Genomic DNA, 11,877 nt, shown 5'->3' on the forward strand with positions numbered 1-11,877 from the left:
AGAATTGATGCACGGGTAAATAACAGTCTTATTGGTCACTGCCCCTTATCCATTTTATAAATGCACATTTCTTATATAAATTTCAGCATGTGTTGTATTGATTTTTATACTTGCATAGACATTGTTATACTGGAGTGAATGAGACTATATGACTATTCTTGTTGTAAACCCACTCCTGAATATGCATTTTCACAAAACTGTCACTGAATAGGAAGATAGGAAATTAATTAATTTCAGCGAATTGGCAACCAGGGCATCTTAATCAGTTTTGACATAGTTAAAATGATTGATCAGAGTAATTTCATCAGTTTGTACAATGAACTGCAGAACAGATAAGTTATTTGTGTTTTTAGGTGCCAGAAAGTTTTGAAGATGTTGCTGTTGAATTTTCAAGGGAGGAGTGGGAGATGCTGAGTGAAAAGGAGAAGAAGCTACACCAGAAAGTGATGGTGCAGAACTTCGATCACATGATAGATGTTGGTAAGGAATTCTCAGAGTCGTATCTTTATACAGATTCAGATATTATTCATATATCTCTGCAGTGCAGCATTCAGATGTTATTCATATTTCTTTGGGGAACAGTGTTAAGTCTTAAATGATAAACTGCTATACTTTCCAAGGGATTCATTTAGTAACATGATAACGCAGTGAACCATTTTCAACATTACACAGGCAAGACACCATTCTTAGAGCTGCACCCTTTCTTGACAAGGTACACATACATGTGTGAAAAACTGAAAGGCTGCAAGCCCAGCCAGATAGAATCTTGTAAATAATTATATGTGATTTGTAAATATTAATATAATCCACAGGCTGGTTTTACAAATGTAAAAGAGAACTATATGATATGATTAAACTATATGTTGTATTGAGCTTCAAAAATGTAACAACAGTGCACTCTGCTGGAAGAAAGCTGATAAGTCAAGCATTGTATGAGTGTTTGATCTCAAACTTGGAGCCATGATGTCTGGGCCAGCAAATTCTTTCTATTTTTTGAGACCAAACTTAATTGCTAGATTTTACATATATAATGTCTTTTATTGCTGTGGCTTCATGCAGGTGTACATTACAAAAAGAAATGTAAATTTTGAGTTTCTATTAGCCTAGGAAGCTAAATCAGAACTGTTAAGAATGATGTAATCTAAAATGAGTCAGCAGTGATGTATTATCAATATAAGACTTTCTCAGAGAGAGAATAAGAGCATTTTGCATCTGTCTTCAGAACTGACATCAAAAGCACTCTGCCCTTGCTCTGTATGCATGTAAGTTATTTAGAGCATTGTTTCTCTTAAAAATAGATAGAAAATAGTAAGATTAGACTAGCTGTTTTCTATGTTTATGTCAGACTATTCTACAGTATTATTTTAATTATTTTCCTATGATCTCTGTACTCTTGACTAGCACCGTGTTGAACTGAGGAGATTTGTCTTGTGTTTTTATTATTTATTATTAAATATTTTAAACCTTTCAACTGTGGATGTTTTGTGTAGAGATAATTTAAGCTCCAGAGTACATTGCATGTATATAGTGATACTGTCCGAGCCACTCCAATAAGCCTTGCTGTTCGTCATACTTATTTTTTATTTATTCTATTTATTTTACATTTGTTGACCGGGCTAGTCCAACTGGATACATGTCCATTTTCAGTAGAGGCCCAGGGAGATAAGCTCCATTAAGCTAATAAAAAATACATGGGTGATAGAGATTAGCATCAATAACTTGCCTACAAAGTTTAGAAAACAATCACTACAACTAGATACATATTTACAGAGTAGAGGTTCTGATATTCATCATGTTGAAGGCTAAGAAAAAAGATCATGATTCAAACTAAGACAAGGTTATTTCAAAATTCTACACTCAAAGTGAAAAAAAATGTTGCTGATATATACATGGAAGAAACTTGCTCACAGTAGAATGCTTGTTATACAGTTAATACTCAGAGGTAGATTTTAGAAAGACTAGGCTAGAGTCAGAAAGTAAGGAAGCTTACTAATCCCACTATTTGAGATTTTGGAGGGAGGAATACAGAGAAGCAGCAATAGTGAGAGGTGAGGACGTGGAGTGAAAGGAGAGTGTTAGTCTGGGTTAGTACATGGGCATAGCCATTGTGTTTTAAGGAGTATTTTTAGTGTTTTTTTTGAAAAGTGGTAAATAAGGAAAGTGATGATAGTTCACTGGGAAGCCTGTTCCAGGTTTTCCCTACAGTGGTATAGAAAAGAGAATCACCTGCTTTGTTGTGGGACTTATGGATGGTTACTAGTAATTTATCTGCTGAACGAAGGGTTGTAAGATTTTTGTAGGGGGTGATAAGGCTATAGAGTATTGAAGTATTACTGGGATGATACAGAATCTTGTGGTTGATAGTAAGTTGCTGAAATTGAAGCTGGTTTTGCAGTTCTAGCCATCCTAGCTGTTTGAGATTTTGACAATGGTGGGTACGAAATGGGGAGCCAGTGGCAAATCTGGCAATGTTGTTATAGGAGGTTACCAGTTTGTTAATGTTGTTTTTGGATAAATTAGTATAAATGGGGGAGGCATAGGAGGGTGGAGATCAGGTGGGTGTCGGCAATGGTAGTTTTGGCTACAGGGGTAAGGAAAGGTTTTATCCTCTAAAGGGAACCTAGTCTTCTATTTACTGATTTAATGGTTGAGTTAATGTGTGAGTCAAAGTTAAGGTTGTGGTCAATTATTACGCCTAAGAGTTTGGTGGTTAGGTCAGGTGATATGACAGTACCATTATTGGATAAAACTGTTAGATCTATTTGGGAGGACTTTAGTGTCAGAGTGAACAGCAATAGTTTGTTTTTTGGGGGGTTAGGAGGAGGCAGCATTGAAGGAACCAGTTTTCTACTAAGTTAAATACTTTTTGGGTGATGGATTGGAGTTCAGCTAACGAATAGGTGGCACAAATTAATGTGGAGTCATCTGCATATTGTATGCAGGTAGCTTGAGGAAGATTTACATTTAGATCATTAATGAATATAGAGAATAGGAGAGGTCCCAAGATAGAGACTTGAGGGACACCAAGGGTAATAGGGAGATGTGTGGATAGGTTATTGTCCCAAAGGACAGCTTGTTATCTATTTTCTAAGTAGGACTTGAACCATTGTAATGCCTGTGTGTCTAGTAAGAGTGATTTGAGTATGTTTATAAGTAACTGATGGCTAACCATACTGAAGGCTTTAGAGGTCAATAACGAGTGCAGGAAAAAAGCATGTTGTTATTATGATTTTTGTTAATACAGTCTACTTACATACTACATACTTACCAATTGGATAATAATAATATTGCACAGCAAAATTGGTGACCCTTTGGTAAGGGCCTTATTAGTAGCCAATATTAGTGGTTGGTGAGGAGAGTGATTTCTACAATATAGCTTGGGCAGAGAAGGGGGCATAGCTGGAGAATCTGTGCCAGCCTTCCCCAGGAGTGTCTGTATGCTTGTATATAACTCATATTTCAAAGGGTGTGTGTGTCAGCTACTTTGGCAGGGACACAAAGCACTGGTTGGACAGAGAGGGTGCTGGAGGTTTTAGCTTGACCAGTAGACTGAGACATGTACCCGATAGCTGTGCCAGTGGGGAGTCTTATTGGGGATCTGGAGAAAAAGGGAGAAACCAGCCTCGGACTGACTGCGATCTCTGTGTAAGGGAAGTTGTACTTTACTGTGTGTGTACTTGTTATCCTTCCCAATGTGCACGCCCCTCACTGGTGTTAAATTGTACTTTACTGTGTGTGCACTTGTTATCCTTCCCAATGTGCACACCCCTCACTGGTGTTAAATTGTACTTTACTGTGTGTGTGTACTTGTTATCCTTCCCAATGTGCACGCCCCTCACTGGTGTTAAATTGTACTTTACTGTGTGTGTACTTGTTATCCTTCCCAATGTGCACGCCCGTTCACTGGTGTTAAATTGTACTTTACTGTGTGTGTACTTGTTATCCTTCCCAATGTGCACGCCCCTCACTGGTGTTAAATTGTACTTTACTGTGTGTGTACTTGTTATTCTTCCCAATGTGCACGCCCCTCACTGGTGTTAAATTGTACTTTACTGTGTGTGTACTTGTTATCCTTCCCAATGTGCACGCCCCTCACTGGTGTTAAATTGTACTTTACTGTGTGTGTACTTGTTATCCTTCCCAATGTGCACGCCTCACTGGTGTTAAATTGTACTTTACTGTGTGTATACTTGTTATTCTCCCAAATGTGCACCCACCACTGGTGTTAAATTGTACTTTACTGTGTGTGTACTTGTTATCCTTCCCAGTGTGCACGCCCCTCACTGGTGTTAAATTGTACTTTACTGTGTGTGTACTTGTTATCTTTCCCAGTGTGCACCCCCCTCACTGGTGTTAAATTGTACTTTACTGTGTGTGTACTTGTTATCCTTCCCAATGTGCACCCCCTCACTGGTGTTAAAATGTACTTTACTCTGTGTGTACTTGTTATCCTTCCCAATGTGCACGCATCTCACTGGTGTTAAATTGTACTTTACTGTGTGTGTACATGTTTTCCTCCCCAATGTGCACTCCCCTCACTGGTGTTAAATTGTACTTTACTGTGTGTGTACTTGTTATCCTTCCCAATGTGCACGCCCCTCACTGGTGTTAAATTGTACTTTACTGTGTGTGTACTTGTTATCCTTCCCAATGTGCACCCCCTCACTGGTGTTAAATTGTACTTTACTGTGTGTGTACTTGTTATCCTTCCCAATGTGCACGCCCCTCACTGGTGTTAAATTGTACTTTACTGTGTGTGTACTTGTTATCCTTCCCAACGTGCACGCCCTGCACTGGTGTTAAATTGTACTTTACAGTGTGTGTACTTGTTATCCTTCACAATGTGCACGCCCCTCACTGGTGTTAAATTGTACTTTACTGTGTGTGTACTTGTTATCCTTCCCAATGTGCACGCCCCTCACTGGTGTTAAATTGTACTTTACTGTGTGTGTACTTGTTATCCTTCCCAATGTGCACGCCCCTCACTGGTGTTAAATTGTACTTTACTGTGTGTGTACTTGTTATCCTTCCCAATGTGCACGCCCCTCACTGGTGTTAAATTGTACTTTACTGTGTGTGTACTTGTTATCCTTCCCAATGTGCACGCCCACACTGGTGTTAAATTGTACTTTACTGTGTGTGTACTTGTTATCCTTCCCAATGTGCACGCCCTCACTGGTGTTAAATTGTACTTTACTGTGTGTGTACTTGTTATCCTTCCCAATGTGCACGCCCCTCACTGGTGTTAAATTGTACTTTACTGTGTGTGTACTTGTTATCCTTCCCAATGTGCACGCCCCTCACTGGTGTTAAATTGTACTTTACTGTGTGTGTACTTGTTATCCTTCCCAATGTGCATGCCTCACTGGTGTTAAATTGCACTTTACTGTCTGTGTACTTGTTATCCTTCCCAATGTGCACGCCCCTCACTGGTGTTAAATTGTACTTTACTGTGTGTGTACTTGTTATCCTTCCCAATGTCCACGCCCTCACTGGTGTTAAATTGTTCTTTACTGTGTGTGTACTTGTTATCCTTCCCAATGTGCACGCCTCACTGGTGTTAAATTGTACTTTACTGTGTGTGTACTTGTTATCCTTCCCAATGTGCACTCCCTCACTGGTGTTAAATTGTACTTTACTGTGTGTGTACTTGTTATCCTTCCCAATGTGCACGCCCCTCACTGGTGTTAAATTGTACTTTACTGTGTGTGTACTTGTTATCCTTCCAAATGTGCACACCCCTCACTGGTATTAAATTGTACTTTACTGTGTGTGTATTTGTTATCCTTCCCAATGTGTACGCCCCTCACTGGTGTTAAATTGTACTTTACTGTGTGTGTACTTGTTATCCTTCCCAATGTGCACCCGCACTCACTGGTGTTAAATTGTACTTTACTGTGTGTGTACTTGTTATCCTTCCCAATGTGCACGCCTCACTGGTGTTAAATTGTACTTTACTGTGTGTGTACTTGTTATCCTTCCCAATGTGCACGCCTCACTGGTGTTAAATTGTACTTTACTGTGTGTGTACATGTTATCCTTCACAATGTGCACGCCCTCACTGGTGTTAAATTGTACTTTACTGTGTGTGTACTTGTTATCCTTCCCAATGTGCACGCCCCTCACTGGTGTTAAATTGTACTTTACTGTGTGTGTACTTGTTATCCTTCCCAATGTGCACACCCCTCACTGGTGTTAAATTGTACTTTACTGTGTGTGTACTTGTTATCCTTCCCAATGTGCACGCCTCACTGGTGTTAAATTGTACTTTACTGTGTGTGTACTTGTTATCCTTCCCAAAGTGCACGCCCCTCACTGGTGTTAAATTGTACTTTACTGTGTGTGTACTTGTTATCCTTCCCAGTGTGCACACCCTCACTGGTGTTAAATTGTACTTTACTGTGTGTGTACTTGTTATCCTTCCCAATGTGGACACCCCTCACTGGTGTTAAATTGTACTTTACTGTGTGTGTACTTGTTATCCTTCCCAATGTGCACGCCCCTCACTGGTGTTAAATTGTACTTTACTGTGTGTGTACTTGTTATCCTTCCCAATGTGGACGCCCCTCACTGGTGTTAAATTGTACTTTACTGTGTGTGTACTTGTTATCCTTCTCAATGTGCACGCCCCTCACTGGTGTTAAATTGTACTTTACTGTGTGTGTACTTGTTATCCTTCCCAATGTGCACGCCCCTCACTGGTGTTAAATTGTACTTTACTGTGTGTGTACTTGTTATCCTTCCCAATATTCACGCCCCTCACTGGTGTTAAATTGTACTTTACTGTGTGTGTACTTGTTATCCTTCCCAATGTGGACGCCCCTCATTGGTGTTAAATTGTACTTTACTGTGTGTGTACTTGTTATCCTTCCCAATGTGCACACCCCTCACTGGTGTTAAATTGTACTTTACTGTGTGTGTACTTGTTATCCTTCCCAATGTGCACGCCCCTCACTGGTGTTAAATTGTACTTTACTGTGTGTGTACTTGCTATCCTTCCCAATGTGCACGCCCCTCACTGGTGTTAAATTGTACTTTACTGTGTGTGTACTTGTTATACTTCCCAATGTGCACGTCCCTCACTGGTGTTAAATTGTACTTTACTGTGTGTGTACTTGTTATCCTTCCCAATGTTCACGCCCCTCACTGGTGTTAAATTGTACTTTACTGTGTGTGTACTTGTTATCCTTCCCAATGTGGACGCCCCTCACTGGTGTTAAATTGTACTTTACTGTGTGTGTACTTGCTATCCTTCCAAATGTGCACCCCCCTTACTGGTGTTAAATTGTACTTTACTGTGTGTTTACTTGTTATCCTTCCCAATGTGCATGCCCCTCACTGGTGTTAAATTGTACTTTACTGTGTGTGTACTTGTTATCCTTCCCAGTGTGCACGCCCCTCACTGGTGTTAAATTGTACTTTACTGTGTGTGTACTTGTTATCCTTCCCAATGTGCACGCCCCTCACTGGTGTTAAAATGTACTTTACTCTGTGTGTACTTGTTATCCTTCCCAATGTGCACGCATCTCACTGGTGTTAAATTGTACTTTACTGTGTGTGTACATGTTATCCTTCCCAATGTGCATGCCCCTCACTGGTGTTAAATTGTACTTTACTGTGTGTGTACTTGTTATCCTTCCCAATGTGCACGCCCCTCACTGGTGTTAAATTGTACTTTACTGTGTGTGTACTTGTTATCCTTCCCAATGTGCACGCCCCTCACTGGTGTTAGTGGTAAGGATTGAGGCTCCTTGATTACTGGGCCAGTGCACAGGCATCACATAATTGGTTGGCAGTGGTGGGATATCCAAACCACATATTAACAGTTTGGCAGTGGTGGGATATCCACATCAGATATTAATTGTTTGATAGTGGTGAGTTAGCCACATCACATACTAATTGGTTTGTAATGGTGTGGACATTGAATTCCTGTAGCTTGTGGACAGTGATCACTGAAGGTGTTTTTGTACTGTAAATCAGTCACACAGTGAATATTCAGCGTTCAGATCACAATTGTTTTATTTATTAGGTTAGCTTAGTTAATCAGAGGGAGCAGGCAATCATATCAGCAGAGGAGTATGGCAAGCTAACAAGGAGCCAGTTGGCTGAGATGTGCTAGGTAAGGGATTGGTGCATGGAAACCTGACTAAGGCAGACATGATTGCAGCTTTGGTGTCCCCCCCCCTATTTCTCTGTGTCTTAAGTTGGTATAACTGGTTTTACATCCTGTGTGTTATCTGACCATCTCAAGGATTACTTGCATAAAATTAGACCCTCTTAGTAAAAAAAGTCTGCATATCATTGCTGGAGCCTTCCTGTGTCTTGACAGAGTGCTCTTCAAACTATCTGGAGATATACAGAGCTGAGTATATTTTTTTCTAGCACTTCAGAGTTGTGTACTGGTAATTGTTGTTTGATTAATTTTATATCATTGCTGGCTGACTTCATTATTATTTTTACTTCACTTTATAGTTTTTCAGATCTCTGCTGAAGGTGTTGGTTTTCCCATACTCACCCTCCTTATTCCTGTGTTGTTGTTTAAATTTGGAGGCTTTTGCAGTTGCCCTCCCCCACACTGTAGATTTGATCTGGGACACTCCCCCAGTCCCATCTCTTTACCTCATTCTACCTAATAGACTCCTTCTGCACTTGTTTTTAGTCATTTTTAATTTAATTGCATTTTTTAAACTGTTTGGTCTAACATTGCTACATACTCAAGTGTGCTAGTTTGCACTGCATTTGAATTGTTTTGGCTGCTGTTTTAGCTACTTTTGTGTATATATAAAAAATACATTTCCTGTAACTAGTGTAGTCCAGATTCAGATTTGCTGTATCCAGGACTGTATGTAAGCTTCCGAGCCGCCCCCCCCCAAGCTTTCTGTGTTGGAGGGAAGTCTTCTAGCTTATCAGTGGGAGTGGTAAGCACTAGGTAACCTATCTACCACATAAAGAGTGATTCTCGCCCAGAAATTGTAGTTATTGGCCATTTGGGCAGTTTTTCCATCTCTCTCAACTTTCTGATTTAAAAGCCCACATTTGCACTTGTTTCCCCCCTTTCCTGTAACTAGTTTAGTCCAGATACAGATTCTTACATTTAGCACTTGAATTTGCTTATTCGTGATCAGCACTTGTTCAGAACTTGTAAGCACTAAATAACCTACTAATTACTACAGCACTCAACCTTCCTCATTACCTAGAGGAAAACAGTTTTGGTACTTACTTTGCTCACTTGCTTAGAGAAAAACAGCTCTTGTGCTCACTTTCCTCACTTATCTAGAGGAAAACAGTTTTTTATTCAGGCATGTCCAAGGGTCAGCTCCCAGTGTTCTCTCCTGTCTATCTGATGAATCTGGGCATCTTGTGGAAATGTAGAAATTGCCTCATGTACACAGACAACCCTCTCCTCCTACCACCCAACACTACAACCTGTGACAGATGCACTTATCTAGCCAAACTGGAGGTAAAGCTCTCTCCAATCAAGACTGAACTTGACATTCAAGAGGAGGAGGTAAACACTTGCACCACACCACACCCATCACATAGTCTCACTAAATCTACACCACCAAAATCCACACATAGAAACACAAAAACATTCGCAGAAGCTCTCAGTAATAATCTGCTCAAGCAACAGAGACCTCCAAAGCAGAAACGCAAGCAACCTCCACACCCCAACACAACCCAAATGACACATAGCCCGCAGACTCAGTGTGCCACTCAACCACAGCCAATAAGTCAAAACAACATACCCAACACTAGTCATAGGTGGCTCTATAGTTAGGCACACCGATGTCCCACTCACCAGGCTAAACAAGGAGGTTACTGTCAACTCCCTGTCGGGTGCCAGGATCTGCCACATAACCCATGCACTCAGGTCACTCAACAACAAGTAAAAATATGACTGTCATTGTCCATGTTGGTGTGAACGACCTGGGATGTACCTCCCAGGACTACATGAAAAGAGACATGGAAGAGGTCTCCGATCTTGTGGCCCAGGTAGGTATGACCCTAGCCCTGAGTTGCATTCTGCCATCACCCAGAATTATGCTGCAGTACAAGGACAAAATGATTGACTTCAACAATTGGCTAAGCTTCTGGTGCCACTCTAAAGGGATCCAGTATCTGCCTGCTTGGGATGACATGTTCGACAGACCATGATGATTTGCCAGAGATGGCCTGCACCTGTCAACCCTGGGATTCCGGATACTGGCTAAGGTTCTTGCCGCCCCTATAGTGCCTTTTTTAGGCAAGGCGCAAATGACAAATTCACCACCGTAACAGGAACAGGCAAGCAAAAACTGAGGGTGATGCTACTCAATGCTAGAAGTCTAAATCTCAAAATGCACTCACTCGAGGCACTCCTTAAAATGGAGAACATCGATATCTGCACAGTGACTGAGACCTGGTTCAAGGCTCCAGACAGCACCCCTGCACTACCAGGCTATAACTCATACCACCCTTTTCAGTCATGTAACCTGGACCGGAGCACCAAAGGCGGAGGTGTGTCCATATTCAATAAGGATATCCACACCTCCAGGCTAGTTGCTCAGCATAATGCAGCCGAGGTTATCCAAGTGCAACTAACTCTGGGCAAAACTGCAATCCAGATTGTAGCTTGCTACAGATTACCCACCATGCACCAGGATTCCCACTCCTCTTTTTTTGATGTACTGGAAAATATTAAGGTTCAACCAAATACCCTAATAATGGGAGATTTCAACTACCTCACCATTAACTGAGAAAACTACAAATGTACCAAACTCCTTCGCTCAACGATTTCTGGAATTCATAAACTCCAATGCCCAGGATCAACGTATCCACACCCCAACCAGGGTCAACAATATCCTAGATCTAGTCATTACCAACATGAGTAACCGGTGTTCCACACTTGAAGTCAAATTCTCATTTGTCCGATCCAACCATAAGCTAATTACCCTAGATATTCACATCCTGCCCCCACCCCCCATTAAGGAAACCATAGTAAAAAATTTCTCCAAAGCCAACTTCATGCTTCTTAATACAGAAGTGGTGAACTTCATGACACCCATGCAGATGGACAATACAGCTATGACTACTGAATCCTACACAATTACACTTTATAAGCACTTACATGAGTGCATGGATCGTGCTATCCCAAACAGAACTAAGATGCTATCCTCCAAAATAAGGAAGGCAATCTGGTGGTCCCCTGCCATAAACAAACTGTACAACAGAAGGAAGAAACTGTTGCAAAAGAGAGTAAAATCCCATGAGTGGAGGAGCTCCCTGGTCAGCCTCAGTAAGAAGCTGCGATCCCTGATAAAATCCTCCAAAGCTACTTACGAAAACAAAATTGCCACTGATTCTAAAGACAACCACAAAGCATTCTATAGCTATGTCAAGAATCTCAATGGTAACACGCAGATCTGCTCTGAGTTACAGCACAATGGCACTAAATATACACACCCAACTGATATTGCCAACATCCTGGCAGATAGGTTCAGTGCTAACTTTACCCCCCTCTCACCCCCTAAAGAGCCCATATCTATACCAGAAGAATGCAAAGTTCCTGTAATCACGGCTGCACAGGTAAAAACCACACTCTCCAAAGCCAAGAACACAGCATCCATGGGACCAGACAACATCCCAGGCTGCATTCTACATGAAGTACAGAATGAACTGGCACCCCACCTAAATACCATATTCAATCATAGCCTCACCTCAGGCTTTGTGCCTGCTGAATGATGCAAAGCGACGGTTATCCCACTCCACAAGGGGGGAGCCACCATGGACCCCAGGAACTAACGCCCCATTAGCCTGACGAGCCTGGTCTGCAAGGCCATGGAACGTATCATCATGGAACTTATAAACAAAGACATTGGTAATCTCCAAACGCTGGAC

General features: G+C 41.3%; 1 long non-coding RNA gene across 1 annotated transcript; it reads left to right on the top strand.

The window, feature by feature from the left end:
• The first annotated feature begins 357 nt into the window (after positions 1 to 357).
• LOC122798925 lies at positions 358 to 11,626 on the top strand. The gene is made up of 3 exons (XR_006364350.1): positions 358 to 480; positions 3,466 to 3,468; positions 11,615 to 11,626. It is a non-coding gene; the product is annotated as an uncharacterized LOC122798925 (long non-coding RNA).
• The last annotated feature ends 251 nt before the right edge of the window (positions 11,627 to 11,877 follow it).

The sequence above is a fragment of the Protopterus annectens genome, chromosome 3.part1 (assembly GCF_019279795.1).
Source record: "Protopterus annectens isolate FY-2018-M chromosome 3.part1, PAN1.0, whole genome shotgun sequence".
Lineage (NCBI taxonomy): Eukaryota > Metazoa > Chordata > Ceratodontiformes > Protopteridae > Protopterus > Protopterus annectens.